This window comes from Macrotis lagotis, chromosome 6 (genome assembly GCF_037893015.1).
Source record: "Macrotis lagotis isolate mMagLag1 chromosome 6, bilby.v1.9.chrom.fasta, whole genome shotgun sequence".
Taxonomy (NCBI): domain Eukaryota; kingdom Metazoa; phylum Chordata; class Mammalia; order Peramelemorphia; family Peramelidae; genus Macrotis; species Macrotis lagotis.
Window position 1 is genome coordinate 168,900,906 of NC_133663.1, and position 18,842 is coordinate 168,919,747.

The 18,842-nt window shown below is 36.1% G+C and overlaps 1 pseudogene; it reads right to left on the bottom strand.

The window, feature by feature from the left end:
• Nucleotides 1-12,359: 12,359 nt before the first annotated feature.
• Nucleotides 12,360-18,325, bottom strand: LOC141492278 (taste receptor type 2 member 7-like; annotated as a pseudogene).
• Between the last annotated feature and the right edge of the window lie 517 nt (nt 18,326-18,842).

Consider the following 18,842-nt stretch of genomic DNA (forward strand, 5'->3'; position numbering starts at 1 on the left):
AAAACAATAGAACATTGTACACAATAATAGCAATATTGTGCAATGATCAAATGTAAATATATGAATAAGTAAAAAATTTACCTATTCTTGGCAAAATAATGATCCATGACAAAGTCAAAAGAGATGATGAAAAAATACAATCTATTTGCAGAGAAAGAACTGATGGATTTGGGAATGCAGTTCAAAATAGACTTTTTAAGCTTTATTTCTTCTTGGTGTGGTGTTTTCTTTCTCTTTTTTTGGTTCCCTTTCTTTAATATCATGACCAATATGGAGATGTATTTTGTCTGACTATACATATAAAACTGATATCAAATTGCTTGTCTTCTCAATAAGAAAAAAAAGAAAGAAGGAAGGGAAAAATTTGGAACTCAAAATCTAAAAAATTTAAATGATAGAAATTGTTTTACATATAATCGGGGAAATTAAATGAAAAATTTAAATTAAAAAAAGAATAGTAAGTCTGAAAAAAAGTGATTGCAGCCTCACTTCTTACTGCCATCATGATCGTTCCCAGAGAGGACACAAAGAGCCAGGCTTGCCTGCTTCATTTCATAATTTCAAAAATTAATTAGTAATTCAGGAACCTTCAGTGATTAAAATTTGCATAGATGTGGTGTTCAGAGATACATCATCTTGAGATTCCATGAGCAGCATTATGTAAAGAGCATCCAGAAAAGTGAGAGGACCTGGATACAGAAACAAAAACCACATGGCTAATGGGAAATAAAATAATAGGAAAGATAGAGGGTAGAAATAGGGTGCACAAACAATGGCACAAAAGGGTTTCTATTACAGGGCATCATTTATATTTTATTAGTTTCCTGCAAAATTTGAGCAGTGTAATAACATAGAAATTGTTTAGGAAATTCAAAATAAGTATTTTAGAAGTTTTAATTCCATGAGAAATACAAAGACAAAAGAATTAAATCAATACTGTCATTATGATTTTTTTTTATTGGTTAATATATGTGTAATGAATTTAACAAAAGTTTAGTTTCTAGAGATCCTTTTCATAGGTCAATTCTGGGCCTGGAAAAATGGTGAAAACAAAGTAGCTAGAGTAATTTGTTTTAATTATGAAAGGTCCTACTTTCTTTCTAAGAATTGTGCTTGCCTGTGTTAATTTTTTTTGGCTTTTTGTAAGAGATAAGTAACTTGCCCAAGGTCAGACAGCTAGGTAATTATTAAATGTCTGAGACCGGATTTGAATTCAGGTCCTTCTGACTTCAGGACTGGTACTATATACACTGGGCCACTTAGCTGGCTCCTTGCCTGTGCTAATTGAAGTGAATCAGTATAAAACTGTTTTGTATGCAAGCCCTGTTATGCACCCAAGAATAATGGGGTGCCTCAAGTCTATAAAATTAATTTAGTTATCCCCACAGGACTTGAGAACATTTGTGTTGTCCTATTTAGATGGTAACGACTGATGTAATCTTTGTATAGTGGACTTGTTCTGGGGAAGATCACTTGTGCTCCATATCTTACTGCTCTATGATCCACCTTCCCCTCCCTTTCCACTGATAATCATATATATATATATATATATATATATATATATATATATATATATATATATATATCAGCAGATCATCATTAAATCACTACCTGATTATTGGCATCCTGTCTTTGGTTTGCTCTGTCCTGTACAGGTAAGAGATTGGCTCGGTAAAAATATAAAGCCAAAGAATCAAAGAATAAAAGGTTAGAATAGAAAAGAGAATAAAGAAAACAAGATAAAGAAATCCTTTTTTAGAAAATGGTTCAACCTCATTTTAAAAAATGAGTGGACCAAAAAACAAATTATAGAAAGAATTAACCATTTTATCATAGATAATGATAATAATGAAACAACATACCAAAACCTATGGGATTCATTCACAGCAGCTCTCAGGGGATATATTATAGCTCTAAATGCTTATATGAATAAATTGGAGAAAGAGGAAATCAATGAACTAGACATGCAACTAAAAAAATTAGAGAAAGAAAAATCAAAAATCCCCAATTAAGTACCAAATTAGAAGTTCTAAAAATTAAAGGAGAAATTAATAAAATTGAAAGCAAAAAACTATTGAATTAATAAATAAAACCAAAAGTTGGTATTATGAAAAAACCAATAAAATTGATAAACCTCTGGTCAATTTGATTAAAAAAAAGAAAGATGAAAACCAAATAGCTAGTATCATAAATGAAAAAGGTGAACTCACCACCAATGAGGAGGAAATTAAAGTAATAATTCAAAATTATTTTGCCCAACTCTATGCCAATAAATATGATAATCTAAGTGAAATAGATGAATATTTACAAAAATATAAGTTGCCCAGGTTAAATGAAGAAGAGATTAAATACCTAAACAACTCTATCTCAGAAAAAGAAATTCAACAAGCCATTACTGAACTCCCTAAAAAAAATCTCCAGGGCCTGATGGATTCACAAGTGAATTCTACCAAACATTTAAGGAACAATTGGTTCCAATCCTATATAAACTCTTTGGGAAAATAGGGAAAGATGGAACTCTGCCTAACTCTTTCTATGAAACCAATATGGTACTGTTACCTAAACCAGGAAGAGTTAAAACAGAGAAAGAAAATTATAGACCTATCTCCCTGATGAATATAGATGCAAGAATCCTAAATAAAATCTTAGCAAAACGATTACAAGAAGTCATCACTAGGATAATATATTATGATCAAGTAGGATTTATTCCAGGAATGCAGGATTGGTTCAATATTAGGAAAACTGTTAGTATACTCAATTATATCAACAACAAACCTATCAGAAATCATATGATCATATCAATAGATGCTGAAAAAGCTTTTGACAAAATACAGCATCCATTCCTATTAAAAACACTAGAGAGTGTAGGAATAAAATGACTGCTCCTTAAAATAATTAGCAGTATCTATCTGAAACCATCAACAAGCATTATACTCAATGGGGAGAGGCTAGAGGCATTCACAATAAGATCAGGGGTGAAATAAGGGTGCCCATTATCACCACTACTATTCAATATTGTATTAGAAATGTTAGCATCAGCAATTAGAGAAGAAAAAGAAATTAAAGGAATTAGAATTGGGAAAGAAAAGACAAAACTCTTGCTCTTTGCAGATGACATGATGCTCTTCCTAGAAAATCCCAAGAAATCATCTAAAAAACTACTGGAAACAATTAGCAATTTTAGCAAAGTTGCAGGTTATAAAATAAAACTTCATAAATCCTCAACTTTTCTACATATATATGTCTAGCAAGAAACAGCAGGAAGAGCTAGAAAGAGAAATCCCATTCAAAGTAACCTCAGACAATATAAAATATTTGGGAGTCTTATTTGCCAAGACAGACTCAGAATCTTTTTGAAAACAATTATAAAACACTTCTCACACAAATTAAATTAGATTTAAATAACTGGGCAAATATCAACTGCTCGTGGATAGGTAGAGCTAATATAATAAAAATGACAATTCTACCAAAACTAAACTATCTGTTTAGTGCCCTACCAATCAAAATTCCAAAAAATTACTTTAACGAGTTAGAAAAAATTGTAAGTAAATTCATATAGAGAAATAAAAAGTCAAGAATTGCTAGGAGCTTAATGAAAAAAATGCAAATGAAGGTGGCTTAGTACTACCCGATCTAAAATTATATTATAAAGCATCAGTCATGAAAACTGTTTGGTATTGGCTAAGAAATAGAGTGGTGGACCAGTGGAATAGACTACATGTAAAAGCAGGAGATGATTATAGTAATCTGCTGTGTTATAAACCCAAAGAGTCTGGCCATTGGGATAAAAACTCCCTCTTTGATAAAAATTGCTGGGAAAATTGGAAGTAAGTATGGAAGAAACTTAGATTAGACCAACACCTCATACCCTTTAGCAAGATAAGATCCAAATGGTTACAGGACATAGACATAAAAAAAACAATACTATAAGCAAATTAGATCAAGGACTAGTCTACCTGTCAGATCTATGGAAAGGGGAACAGTTTATGACTAAGGAAGAGTTGGAGAATATCACCAAAAACCAATTAGATGATTTCGATTACATTAAATTAAAAAGCTTTTGCACAGATAAAACCAATGTAACCAAGATCAAAAGAAATGTAGTAAATTGGGAAACAATCTTTACAACTAATGATTCTGACAAAGGACTCATTTCTAAAATATACAGAGAATTGAGGCATATTTTTTTTAAAATTTATTTTTTATTCTCATTTTGTACAAATTTTTTTACATTAATAAAATATTCTTGTTTACAAGTAAACAAAATATCCCCCCCCCCCATGAATATAGATAGACTTGCTTGGGTGAAAAAAATTAAAGGGGAGAGAAAAAAAATTAAAATTAAAAAAATAATAGTAATAATTGTAGGTATGGCCAGGTGGTGCAACGGACAAAGCACCAGCCCTGGAGCCACGAGCACCCAAGCCCACATCCAGCCCCGTAGAACCAACAATCACCCAGCCATGTGACATGCAAGCCACCTGATCCCCACTGCCCTGCAAAAAACCAAAAGGAAGGGAAAAAAGACCCAAAATAAAATAAAATAGTAATAATGGTAGGGGTGGCTGGGTGGCAGACACAGCATCGGCCCTTGAGCCAGGAGCACCTGGGTCCAAATCCGGCCCCAGACACCCAAAGATCACCCTGCTATGTGACCCCAGGCAGGCAACCCAGCCCCAATTACCCTGCACCCTCCCCCCCAAATAATAATAACAAAAATGTGCTTCAGTCTTTGTTCCAACACCAACAAATCTGTCATGGATGGACCACATTCTTTATGATAAGTCCATCACAAAAGTTACTTCCATATTTTTCCACCGTTGCCATTGCTGATCACAACTCCCTCCTTTCTTATTTCTCCACTACCATGTTCTCTCTCCTTTCACTCTGACTCTGCTGTAGGGTTGCTGAGTGGTGCAGCAGACAGATCCCTGGTCCTGGGGCCAAGAAGTCCTGAGCCCCCATACCACCCCTTAGGCCCAGAATCCATCTGGCCCTGTGGTCCTGGGCAGGCCTTCCAATCCCAGCCCCTTGCAAGAAGTAAAAAAAAAATGTGTTATATCTGACCACTCTCCCCCCATGGTCCATCCTCTCCTCCTTTATTCACATCCCTACCCCTTCCCCCTGCTCCCCCCTCCTTCTTACTCCAGATGTCTATACCCCATTGAGTATATTTGCTGTTTCCTCTCCTAGCCATCTATGATGAGAGCAAAGGTTCCCTCATTCCCCCTTGCCTCCCCCCTTCCATATCATTGCAATAGCTCATTGTAATAAAAAAGTCTTATTATGTGAAATATCTTGGCCTATTCCCCCTCTCCTTTTGCTTTCTCCCATTCCATTTCCCTTTTTTTCTATTGACTCCATTTTTACACCATATTTTATCTTCAAATTCAGCTTTCTCCTGTGCTTCAACTATAAAAGCTCCCTCTACCTGCTATATTAACTGAGAAGGTTCATATGAATATTGTCAGGATCATTGTTCTATACATGCAGTTCATCCTCATTAAATCCCTCATATTTCCCCCCCCTCTCCTCCAATCTCCATGCTTCACCTGAGTCCTGTATCTGAAGATCAAACCTTCTGTTCAGCCCTGGCCATTCCAAAAGGAACCTTTGAAATTCCCCTGGTTCATTGAAAGTCCATCTTTTTCCCTGGAAGAGGACATTCAGCCTTGCTAGGTAGTTCATTATGGGCTGCATTCTAAGCTCTTTTGCCTTCCGGTATATTGTATTCCAAGCCCTACGAGCTTCCAATGTAGTTGCTGCTAAGTCCTGTGTGATCCTGACTGCAGCTCCACGATATTTGAACTGTGTCCTTCTGGCTGCTTGTAATATTTTCTCTTTGACTTGGGAGTTCTGGAACTTGGCTATAATATTCCTAGGGGTTGGTTTTCTGGGATCATTTTTTTCTCGGGGGGGATTGGTGGATTCTCTCCATTTCTATTTTGCCCTCTGCTTCTAGAATATCAGGGCAATTTTCCTGTAGTAATTCTATGAAAATGATGTCAAGGCTCTTTTCCTGATCATGACTTTCAGGTATTCCAATAATTTTTAAATTATCTTTCCTAAGTCTGTTTTCCATATCAGTTGTTTTTTCAATGAGATATTTCACATTTTCTTCTAATTTTTCATTTTTTTTTGGTTTTGAAGTACTGATTTCTGGTAAATTCATCAGTCTCCCTGAATTCTATTCTTTGTTTGAAGGATTTGTTCTCCTCAGAGAGTTTTCTTATCTCTTTTTCCATCTGGCCAATTTTGCTTTTTAAAGCATTCTTCTCCTCAATAACTTTTTGAACTGTTTTATCCATTTGACCTAAGCTGGTTTTAGCATGCTATTTTCTTCAGCATTTTTTTGGATTTCCTTGACTAGGCTGCTGACTTCATTTTCATGTTTTTCCTGCATCTCTCTCCTTTCTTTTCCCAGTTTTTCTTCCAACTCCCTTATTTGATTTTCAAAGTCTTTTTTGAGCTCTGTCATAGCCTGAGCCCAATTTCTGTTTTTCCTTGGAGTCTTTAGATGCAGAAGCTTGTGCTTCCTCATCTTCAGACTGAGTATTTTGATCCTTCTTGGGCTCATTTGCAAAATATTTCTCAATGGTGTTCCTCTTTTTTCTCTGCTTGCTCATTTTCCCAGCCTGGGCCTGGTTTTGGGGTGCTTCCTGAGCTTTTGGGGCACTCCCACAAGGGTCTCAGTATGTGAGGCTCTGTCCTCCCTCCTGGTCTGTGAATGACCATATGCACCCCTCCCCCCTCTGCCATGGGGCTGAGGTGGGGGGGCCACTGCTGTTCTATGAGGGGGGGTCTAGACTGCAATCAGGATCTGAATGTGGTCAGAACCCCAGAGTCCTGTTCCAGGGGCAGAGGACAGAGCTCTGCAGTCTCTCTTCACTCCCCTCCCTCAGCTCAATGGGCTCATGTCCTGGAGGCTCCTGCTTATAGGCTCTGCCTGCTTCTGTTTCCTGGATCAGGGCTGGGGAAAGACCAAGCTGCTGGCTGTGTGCCCTGAGGGCTGGCTCCACGTGCTCGCTCTGGCAGAGGTCCCCCGCTGTTCCCCCACTTTGTGCCCGGTGCTCCCCGGGGTGCAGCTCAGGGGACTCCCCCACTGCTGTGAGCCGCAGCTCCCAGCACCCTGGGGCTGCCTCCAGGAGACTGAACTTCTTTCACTCTGGGGGGCCACCCTTCCAGTGCGCTGCCCCTCCGACCCTGACCCCGGGGAGCAGAGCCTTTCTGCTCTTTTCCTGGTTAGCTTGAGTAGGAGAACTGCCTCACTGGTTCCCTTTGTGGGTTCTGTCTCTCGAAAGTTTAGTTAGAGTCCTTAGTTTATGAGTTTTATCAAAGAGCTCCTAAGACTCGATCCCTTCATCTGAGGCATACTTTTAAAACAAAAAGCCATTCCCCAATTGACAAGTGGTCAAAGGATATGCAAAGGCAATTTACAGATGAGGAGATCAAAGTAATCCATAGCCATATAAAAAATGTTCTAAATCATTAATTATTAGAGAAATGCAAATTAAAGCTTCTCTGAGGTACCACCTCACACCTCTTAGATTGGCCAGTATGACCAGGAAGGATAATGATCATTATTGGAAGGGATCTAGGAAATCTGGGACACTATTACAGTGTTGGTGGAGCTGTGAACTCATCCAACCCTTCTGGAGAGCTATTTGGAACTATGCCCAAAGGGCAACAAAAATGTGCATACCCTTTGACCCAGCAATACCACTATTGGGTCTATACCCTGAAGAGATGAGGAAAAAGGGTAAAAACATTACTTGTACAAAAATATTTATAGCAGCCCTGTTTGTGGTGGCAAAGAATTGGAATCCAGTAAATGTCCTTCAATTGGGGATGGCTTAGCAAACTGGTATATGTATGTCATGGAACACTATTGTTCCATTAGAAACCAGGAGGGATGGGATTTCAGGGAAACCTGGAGGGATTTGCATGAACTGATGCTGAGTGAGATGAGCAGAACCAGAAAAACACTGTACACCCTAACAGCAACATGGGAGTGATGTTCAACCTTGAAGGACTTGCTCATTCCATCAGTGCGACAATCGGGAACAATTTTGGGCTGTCTGCAAAGGAAAAATACCATCTGCATCCAGATAAGGAGCTGTGGAGTTTGAACAAAGTGCAAAGACTATTCCCTTTAATTTAAGAAAAAAACAGCTTATTGTCTGATCTTGTTACCTCTTAGACTTCTCTTTAAGGATATGATTTCTCTCTCATCACACCCAATTTGGAACAAGGTACAACATGGAAACAAAGTAAAGACTGACAGAGTGCTTTCTGTGGGGGGGGAGCGGGGAGGGAATCAAGATTTGGGGAAAAATGTAAAACTCAAATAATATCTTTAATAAAAATAAATTAAAAAAGAAAATGTTCAGAGATTTAAAAAAAAGATTAACAAATAAAGTGACTTGAAAGAGAGGTAAGGAAGGAGAAATGTCATTCAACTAAGGATTGGGGGAAAAGTGAGAAGAATCAGATTATTAGAGAAAAGGAAAAACAAGAAAAGGGAATTATTTTAATAAATTCCAGAACTAAGATGTGACAAATAGCAGAGAGGCTTAATAGTGATCGAAATAGAGCCTGGAGAATAGAGTTGCCTTAAAGTACATTAAGGAAAAATTCACTGGAAAAGAAAAAGTACTGCTATTAAAAAAAGGAATGGAAACAAATAAATACTAATTCAGAGAAGTAATATTAGGAACAAATGGATAAATGTATAAACTTCACTCTTGTAACTTTAAATATGAATGAATTTTAAAATCCAATAAAATCAAAGCGACAAATTGGTTAGAGAAACAAAACCCATGATCTGTTACTTAAAAGAAACTTTGTATATCATTGCTTATTAAAACCAGGAGTTGAAATGAAGGAAAAGCAAAACCAAAAATTTATAGCAAGGAAAGCAGGAAAATAGGAAGGGAAGATGATGAGGTGCTGTTAGAAGTGAGGACAGTTTGGGGTGAAGCAAAAGTGAGAAGCAAAACACTTTTGAGAATGGACAGGATAAAAGGAGAAAGAGCAAGATAAACAGGGAGGAAAATAGGAATGGAGGGAAATACATTGTTGGTAATCATTAATGTGAAAAAAATTAACAGTGAGTGTCTGTGATAAAGTCTTCATTTCTCAAATATATAGAAAACTGAGTCAAATTTATAAAAATAAGAACCATTTCTCAATTGATAAGTGGTATGAACAGGCAGTTTTCAGACAAAGTAAACAAAGCTATTCATAGTCATATAAAAACTAAATTATTATTGATGAGAGAAATTCAAATTAAAACAACTCTGAGCTACTATCTTACTCATGTGAATAAGGCTAATATGACAGAAAAGGAAAATGACAAATGCTGGAGGGGAAAATTAAAACACTACTGGGTCAGAAAGAAAGAAAGAAAGAAAGAAAGAAAGAAAGAAAGAAAGAGGACCTGTATATACAAAAATATGGCAACTACTTTAGTGATGACAAAGAACTGGAAATTAAAGAGATTCCCATCAATTGAGAAATGGCTGAACAAGTTGCGGTATATGAATGTAATGGAATATTATTATTCTGTAAGAAATGATGAGCAGGCAGGCTTCAAAAAATCTGGAATGACTTGCATGAAATGACACTAAGTTAAAACAACACTTCTGCATTATGATCCACAATGAATAACTAAGTTAATTTCACCAATAAAATAATCTATGACAATTTGTAGGATTTGTGATGAGAGGTACTGTCCATTTCCAGAGGAAGAACAGAATGAAAATCAAAGATACTTTCTTTACTTATTTCTGGGTGGGGGGGTTGTCTAGTTTCTTCATAATGACTTACATGGAAATGTGTTTTGTATGTCTACATATGTATAACCTATGACAAATTGTTTGCCTTTTCAATGAGGGGGAGAAGGGGAGGGAGATCTTGGAACTTAAGACTTGGAAAAACTGTTAAAATTAATTTTACATATAATTGGGAAAAATTAAGAAAAAAACAAAAGAAATATGTCTTCCAGCTTCTGTAATTACTTGCTTTTACATAATTCAGCAATAAGTTCACAAGATCTGATATATATTCTTTAACTCATTATGAAACTATGCTTTTATCATACTATCTATTAAATGTTATTTTAATTAATAGACTATTTTTTAATGTTTTGATTAAAGCCCATAAATTTTTCTGTAGTATTTAAATGAGGCAAGTTCCCAGGTCATTGAAGAATATTTCTATCAGATAAATTTCTTAACTTTTTTGTGACATATGACATGATGTAATGCTGTGTTGTACTATTCCATATTCACTTGGGAATTTGTAAAATTCCAAAATGATTCTACTTTTCAGTATATCTATATATTTGTCCAAGTTAACAATTCCCTAAAGACATCCACGCCCAATAGAAGTTAAAAAAAAATTCCTAAAACAGTTCTGTGGGGAGGCTGTTTTAGAGTTGGATGACTATGCCCAGATTTTAACAGGCTCACCTAGTACTCTAGTCTTTGTATTGTCTTGAATATGACTTGCTTTTTTCTCCCATTATAGCAAAAGTTAGAAGTCATTTTTAAATGGGTATTTTTCTTGTTTGTCCAACTTAAAGAAGTCTATGTAGAGAAATAACAACCTCTCTAGTCTTCAAATCTTTTCTTTTTTCTCTCTTTTTTTCTTTTCCTTTTAAAATTTTATTTAAGGCAGTGGGTTTAAGTGACTTGCCCAAAGTCACACAGCTAGGCAATTATTAAGTTTCTGAGGCTGGATTTGAACTTAGAATCTCCTGACTCCAGGGCTGGTGCTCTATCTACTACACCACCTAACTGCCTCCTTGCTTATTTTCTAAGGATTAATTAGCCTCAAAATAATGGTTTGTCAGTTCTTTGTTCTGTTTTGTTTCAACCATACTGCCCTTTGATCTTCTGATTCTATTTGATGATATATTTGAAGGGTCACTGAAATGCAAAATTTTAATATACCAAAATTCATTGCAAGGGTCTAATAGTCATTAAAGTACTATTATTGAATGTTTCATTGGAGTAAAGTACATTCTTTAAAAGAACAGTATAATAAACACACAAAAAAGAGAGAAATGGAATGTTTATATAGACAAAAATACAGAATTCTACTGGCAGAGAACAAGGAAAACCAATTCAAACCAGGTTCATCTGGTCAAGACCAGACATTTTTAATCATCCTAGTAGCAATAGAATTATATATGTGTATGATCATTTGACTATTTTAAAATAAGACCATAACAACATTTTTTCCAAGTCACATCATATTCTAGGAGTCTTATTAATGCTTTTTCATGTATTGATTAGTTGATCAATGTCAACATGGTCTTTGGTAGAGTATAAACAGAAATAGCATTGAGATCATCAATGAGTTAAGATTAAATAAAGAACTCCAGTATATTGGGTAAATTCTATCAAAGGATATAAAAATTCAGACAATCATGGAGCAAAATGAGAAAACATAGAATAACTGCTATTTTTATCAATTAAAGTATCAACAAAAATTAAATCATTGTTCTACCAAACTATGAAATGATCAACAATATAAGACCATAATATGTGAACAAGAAAGTATGAATGTTGAGTCCGGGGGAGGGAACTCAGGCCAACATCAATATGATGCATAAGCTGGTTCCTTTATTGATCACAGGATACATACTTTTATACTCTACATTTACGTAACCAATTACATAAGTGTTTTAGCAAGCATTTTTTTCACATGCATACCTTGTGTATGTCTCAGGTGATTGTTTTGATAAACAGAGTGAAGATTGTTTTGAGAACCAAACAGTGATTTGATAAACAAAGTGCAGAAGGTAATTATCTCAGAATGCGCTATCTATCTGAGCCTGGGAATACACCTTGTTAGCTCAGACATGCAGCTACTCCCTTATCTAAGCTCTGAAGTACATCTTGCTCCTTAAAGCACATAACTATTTCTGTGCTAACCCTTCATAGCTCTTAGCCTGGAACACATATGACACAACATATGAAGATTTGGCATATATGATGTTTCATTTTATAACTAAATATACCATGAAGGTTACTGTTGTTATAATCAAATTGAGCCAGTATCTAAAATTATAAAATGTCATAGTTGGAAAACACATGTGTGAAAATACAATCCCAATCACCTGCCCAATAAGCCAATTTTTCCCCTTGAGGTTATAAATCAAGTTTAAGCATCTCAAATAGGCAATACTTGCCTAAAAGCCCATTCAGTTTTTGGATACCTGAAATTTTTAAAACATTATTCTTTATACTGAGCCAAAACTTGCTCTTGTTTCCAGCACAAGTATTTGAAAAGAGATGTAATGTTCTTCCTGTAATGCCCAACAATTTCAATAATGTTCAAAATCAAACAACTCAAAGTAATGGAAAAATTGGGAGAAGTGAGAAAGGTTGTACTAGAATTCGCAGTTGCCTTCTTTCCACTAGAAGATAATTATTTCTGCACAGGCTGATGTAGTGCACTACAGATATCCCTTCTTTGAGACAATGTTTCATCTCCTGCAGTGCATTCCAGAATGTCTGCCTTAGCTGGATATTCCCCCAAATCAGGGTAAATTAGGGATAGGTGGCTACAGTGATCTCACCAAATATCCTTGCTAGTTCAATCAATGGGAAAAAATAGTTGGATGTTGCTATGAGAAAGGCCAAATAGAAAATGACAGAGGATGAGGAAAAAGATCACAGTTTTGTTGACTCTCAAATGAATCTTTGTGCTGGGATCTAGTATCTATGGAAATGGGCATCATCTTCCTGGTATGTTTTCACAGGGAGAGGATTAACGGGGGAAAAATGAGGGAAAGGGAGACACCAGACTGAGGGGAAACATCATAATAAGGTAGGAAAAGTAACATTACTTTGCTCTTTCTGTTTGCTTAGCTCTTGGAAAGTTTCATTATATTGCTGTTATTAGCAGGCAGATGAACACAATAGAATTATGAGAACCACTCTGTTAATTCTCCATTTCAACCAGAGTAAAAGGACGGTGAGAAAAATTGTCTACCTTCAAACAATAGACTGTGCTAAGGCAGGTAGCAAACCAGATTCTTAAATGGTTGGTGATGGTCCAGTCACCTGTAATTCTAATAATATTTTCACTGGATAAAAGTCATTATAATGCTGTTCAATAGTATCATCAACAGAGGTCAATTCTGGTTAGGTTAGTGAGAATGTAATCAACCAAGTATATTTTCCTTTTCTTGACCCAGTCAATAAAGTTTACCTGTCCAATGAATCCCTTTCCCCAGAATCTCCATTATGAATTCTCCAGCTATCATGATCATAAAAAAGGTTTCTATTGCATTTAAGACATCGGCAGAGAGAAAATCCCCATGTCTAATATTACAATTTTTGGATTAATTTTCAAGCAACCTGTTGAAAAGAGGTATCATTGAGATTTTGTGGTGATTTCTTCTTCTCTTTCTTTGTAGCCCCCATCTTCAGAGAAAAAGCTTTGACCTATACTTTTGTAAGATTTAGAATTATTTTTATAAAACTTTCTTATTCTTTACATGTACATTTATTTTTTTAGTTTGTTTTTGCAGGCAATGGGATTAAGTGGCTTGCCCAAGGTCACACAGCAAGGTAATTATTAAATGTCTGAGGCCGGATTTGAACTCAGGTACTACTGACTCCAGGGCTGGCGCTCTATCCACTGTACCACCTAGCAGCCCCCACATGTACGTTTCAAGGATAAAAATCTATGTGTCCTTTTATTACCACTGCAGCTTGCTATTTGGCATGGTGAGAACTGATTTGCTTATATGCAATTTGCAAAAAAATTCCCTTTCATCATTTTGCACATCCCTTTTCATGCTATTTTCCATTTAGTTCAGATTCATCATCAGTTTGAGTTATGAATGACCCCCCAAATTATCCATATTCTTGACAATGAAGCACATCTGGGGATGAATTTCATTATTGCTATTTGCAATAAATATTTATAGATTCTTAGGTCAAGATTACAAATTATTGGAACAATGAACATCTTTATAATTCAAGCCCCAAAGGAAGATTTTCTTCAATTATAACTATAATTTAGAAAACATTCAAATTCTAATATATTATGAGAATTCACATTCTCATCATCAGTGATTATTTATCCAACAGTAACTTTTTTATTAAATACTTTACTAACAATAAATAATAAAAAATCATCTTCTAACTGCATTTAAAATTCTTTTCACAGAACAGGAGCAGTTTTCTGGTTATTAATTAAACTGTCTTGTGAGAGAGAGATAAGGCTATTGATTTTCATTATATCATCCCAATTTCACTCTCAAGGTTTGTTCATTTGTTTTTAATGCTATTAGACTCAAAGTTATTGTCTCCAGTTATTCAGAAAATTAATGTTTGAAGATCCTCCAATTTTACCAATGAATTTTATTCATTAAGAATATCTGGGGGCGGTTAGGTGACCCAGTGGATAGAGCACTGGCCCTAGAGTCAGGAGTACCTGAGTTCAAATTTGGTCTCAGACACTTAATAATTACCTAGCTGTGTGGCCTTGGGAAAGCCACTTAACTCTATTTGTCTTGCAAAAAAAACCCCTAAAAAAAAGAATATCTACATCTCTCATACTTTACTCTGACATAAGTCTTATTAAAATTTATAATAGGGGTAGCTAGGTGGCACAGTGGATAGAGCGCCAGCCCTAGAGTCAGGAGTACCTGAGTTCAAATCTGACCTCAGACACTTAATAATTACCTAGCTGTGTGGCCTAGGACAAGCCACTTAACCCCATTGCCTTGCAAAACAAAATAAAAATGTTTATAATATATAAAAATTTTCAGCTGCTAACTTCTCAAAGTTCACAGGAACTAAAATCCAAGAGGAAAGGCAATAGTAAATGCAATACTATCTGGCACTGTACTAAGAATTTGTGATTCAAAAATGAAAAGTGAAACATTCCCTTAGGAAATTTGTAGTCTAACTTACAGGGTAAATAATTTGTCTGTGTGTGTGTGTGTGTGTGTGTGTGTGTGTGTGTGTGTGTGTGTGTACACACACATATCTATAAATAGATTTTAAAAAATAGCTATAAGATCGATACAAAGTATTGTAAAATCACTAGAAACTGGGGGACCAGAAGTGACTTTTATTCTCTTCATTTTTTGATCGTTTATTTTTATTTTTCCAATTACATGTCATGAAAGTCTTTCAACATTCATCCACCTGTATATTCATAAGTTACACATTTTCCCCTAACCCTCACTTTAATTCTCTTTTGCCCTCCCTCCCTCCCCTCTCCCTGACTCACAGTGGTAAAAGTTGTAGAAGTATACCTATGTTCAATATGCTCACGTATAAATCTTTTTTGTGTATGAGGAATTAGGACCAAGAGGAAAAGAAAGAAAATCATGGGATATGAAGGAAAAATATAAGAAGTCTTTTAAAAAGTGAGCAGAGTGTATATTCAGATCTTGTGGGTTCTTTTTGTAGCTGTTTTCCCCCTCTGGATGTGGATGGCATTGTCTCCCAGGATTGTACTAGATCTCTTAATTGCTCAGAAGATTCTCTTCATTTCTTACCAGATTTTTCTATCATACCCCAGAAATCTGTTCTTCACTTCTGCCCTAAAATTCACTCCTAATGGCTCCAACTAGAATTTTCATTTAAGGACTATTTTTAGAATGTAAGATCCAAGAGGGCAGAATCTGTTTTTTCTCTTTGCTCATATTTATATTCCCAGGCTTAGCATAGTGTCTGATCTGTAGTTAGCTTAATAAATGCCTATTTAACTGACTTGGTGACTGTGTAGAAAGCAATGCTTATACTGAGTTTTGAAGGAAAGGAGAGATTCCAAGAGGTAATGGTGAAGATGAAGTCCATTTCAGGGACAGATAGTACAAAGGTAAGAAAACATTTGTTCATTATTCCTATCCATACAGATCATTTTTTGCTTTTAAAAACAAGGATTTTATCAGCAAGAAGTTTGGAGTCATTGACTGAAAGTTCTGGGCAAGATTTCCTATACTATACAACCCAATTTCCTCTTATCACTTGATTTGGAACTCAATTTGTTTTTATATCAAGTTTCACCTATTAGTGAATTAAATACCCATAAACCTATATATCAAAGTCTGGAGAATATGCATTTTTCAAATCTTTTATTGCTTTAATGTAGATGGTTAAATCTTATGAGACTTTATAATGTCCTGAGATTTTATAAAGCATATTCCCCCAAAATAGAAACATTTGGTGTATCTATGACATCTATCCTGCTACTGTCTTTCTTTTACCTACTTCAAGTAGTGATCTTCTAGGACACCATACCCACCCTTAACCACCCTTAACCGTATATAATTTGCTCAGCTTTTAGGCTATTCCTCATTGGTGGATGAATACAAACTCACCTATAACATCCTCTAAATAAATGGTTTCAGACCATGCTATATATATGTCTTTCAGACATTTGCAGAGAAATCAAAATCAAGAACTACTGTTTGTTGAGCCACCTCCCCTTTGTTTTGAGAACAATTATACTACCATTGATAGTATAAAGGGAACCATACTTGATTGCCCCATGACTCTAATCCCTGTGATTCCTCAACCAAGGTCTCTTCTTTGGTCACTACACTCCTTTATACTTCCCTCAGGCTCCTTAAGGACAAAGCCTAGCTTGTTTTTGTATTTGTATTCCCAGTGCTAGCACAGTCTGGCATAAATTAAACAATAATTTTTTTTCAATCATTCATTCACCTCACCATCAATAGGGAATACCTCCTTATTTTGGACAGCCTCCATGACACCTTCATAGAAAACCACTTTGGTGCATATATATATGTATAATTCTTTCCTTCATGTCAATGCTCAATGAATTGAATAAAATTATTTGGTTAAGTAGTTACATCTGTCCAGAAATCTTAGATGAATTTGATTTTATATTCATAATCATTGACTCAGTCTCAGTCCCACAGCACTTTGTCTAGCTGGTGTCTATCATCCTAGAATACTTCTAAACAAACTTTAGAATTTACCTGTTCTCAGATCATTATGTCAAACTGTTTTTTAATCTCAGAATTATTCTTAGTCTATAAGAAAATTTCCTGATGGCATAGTAGATTTTTGGTTCTATACTTCTATCACTATATATGTAATCATTTAGCTAACTAAATTTCCTTTCTTTGTTGAATGGATGAAGAATGAAGACAGGTAGCATTGTTTCCATAACCTCAAAAATCAGAATATTTGAACCTGACATAAAAGTCAATGCTTAAATTCACATAAGACAATATCTTCCTTTACAAGAAGTTTTATTTAAAGTAGGAGAGTAGATAAGGGAGATGGTAGAAAGAAACTACTGGCTTTCTCTTCAAGTTGAAGTATGTGGGTAGAATGACACACAGAGAATTCTTTTGGTTTGAGATAAAATCCTTTGTTTTCCTAGAAAGCAAAAACCATACCTTTTAAGAAGATATGTGTTTGGGGGTGGTGGGTGAAGGGGTGAATGAGTGGTGGGAGGGGGATTGATGATGGAAAAATGGGAAAAGTCCTTATTGAAAGAGCTTAAGGATAAAGGTTTCTTTAAATGAAAAATTCACGAATTGACCCTAGAGATATGAAAAATTCAGAATTTAATTCACAGGTGACAGTAAACAGTTTACAGATTAAACTCATATAGAGAGTCATTGAGCTAGAGACCTACTTAAGGACAGGCTGAATAATATAGATCAGGACAAGAATGTCTGTGGGAGGGGGAAGCTAGGTGGCACAGCGGATAAAGCACCAGCCCTGGAGTCAGGAGTACCTGGGTTCAAATCTGGTCTCAGACATTTAATAATTACCTAGCTATGTGGCCTTGGGCAAGCCACTTAACCCTCGGTTGCCTTGCAAAAAAAAAACCTAAAAAAAAAAAGAATGTCTGTGGGAAAGAGAGAAAGGGAAAGGGAACAGTTGCTGAGAAGTGATTGGGCTTAGACCCAAATATATCCAGCCTAGAGCTGGGCCCATATTATTAGCTATGGACCTGAAAAGAAATAGTTAAGCTAAAAGTTAAAAGGAGAGAGAAAAGCTTACATCAGCATAGGTCCAGAGAAGAAACTTAGAGGAAAGAAGGGAGAATAAAAGAGAAGAGATGTTTAGTTCCAAATGGATTCAACCACGTGGAGCTGAGGTCATATATTTCCAGCCCCATAGGTCAGAGCACCTGGTTCCAACCTGAAGAGAGAAAAAGAGTGGCAGTACTGCTGGGGGTCCAGAGGAGAAGAAGAGAGCTTCCTTTCAGGGGATATTTGCTTAAACACATTTCTGTGTTGGTTGGGACAAGGATTGTGCTTGGGGACCAGTTTAGCACCTGGCTCCAGGTACTCTCCAGTTCTCATTGCTGCATGAGTATTGTTCTATGTACTACATATTTCCTGCTTTAAAGGGTATGACCTTCAATTTCAAGGTGGCAAAAGATTACACTATTTTCTTGTACCCTCCATCAGATTGATTTCCAGGAGCCAAGCAGGAAGAGTAAAGAAGAAATTGCCCTAACATTCCCATTCACCTTCAAACAACCAGAAAACAGGGCCCCAACACAAAGCCTGGAACAGCAGAACCAGCAAAATGGTAAAATGAAATAATCTCTCAGTTCAAGAAACTTGGAAGATGGGCTGAAAAGTCTGCCTCATTCAGGTAAAAGGGCAGCACAGTTCAGAACAGCAAGTATGCCAGCAAGTCTATAGCAAACCAGTGGGAGGTACTGAGCCCCAGTGCCATGGAGCAGGCAAATGTCACCAGGACTCCCACCACCGTCATGTACCTCAGTATAACCAGGGGAACCAGCAGACTCCAGCTCCTAGAAGCAAGGTATACCTTAGCATAACTTCCACAGAAATGGTAGACACTTGCAGT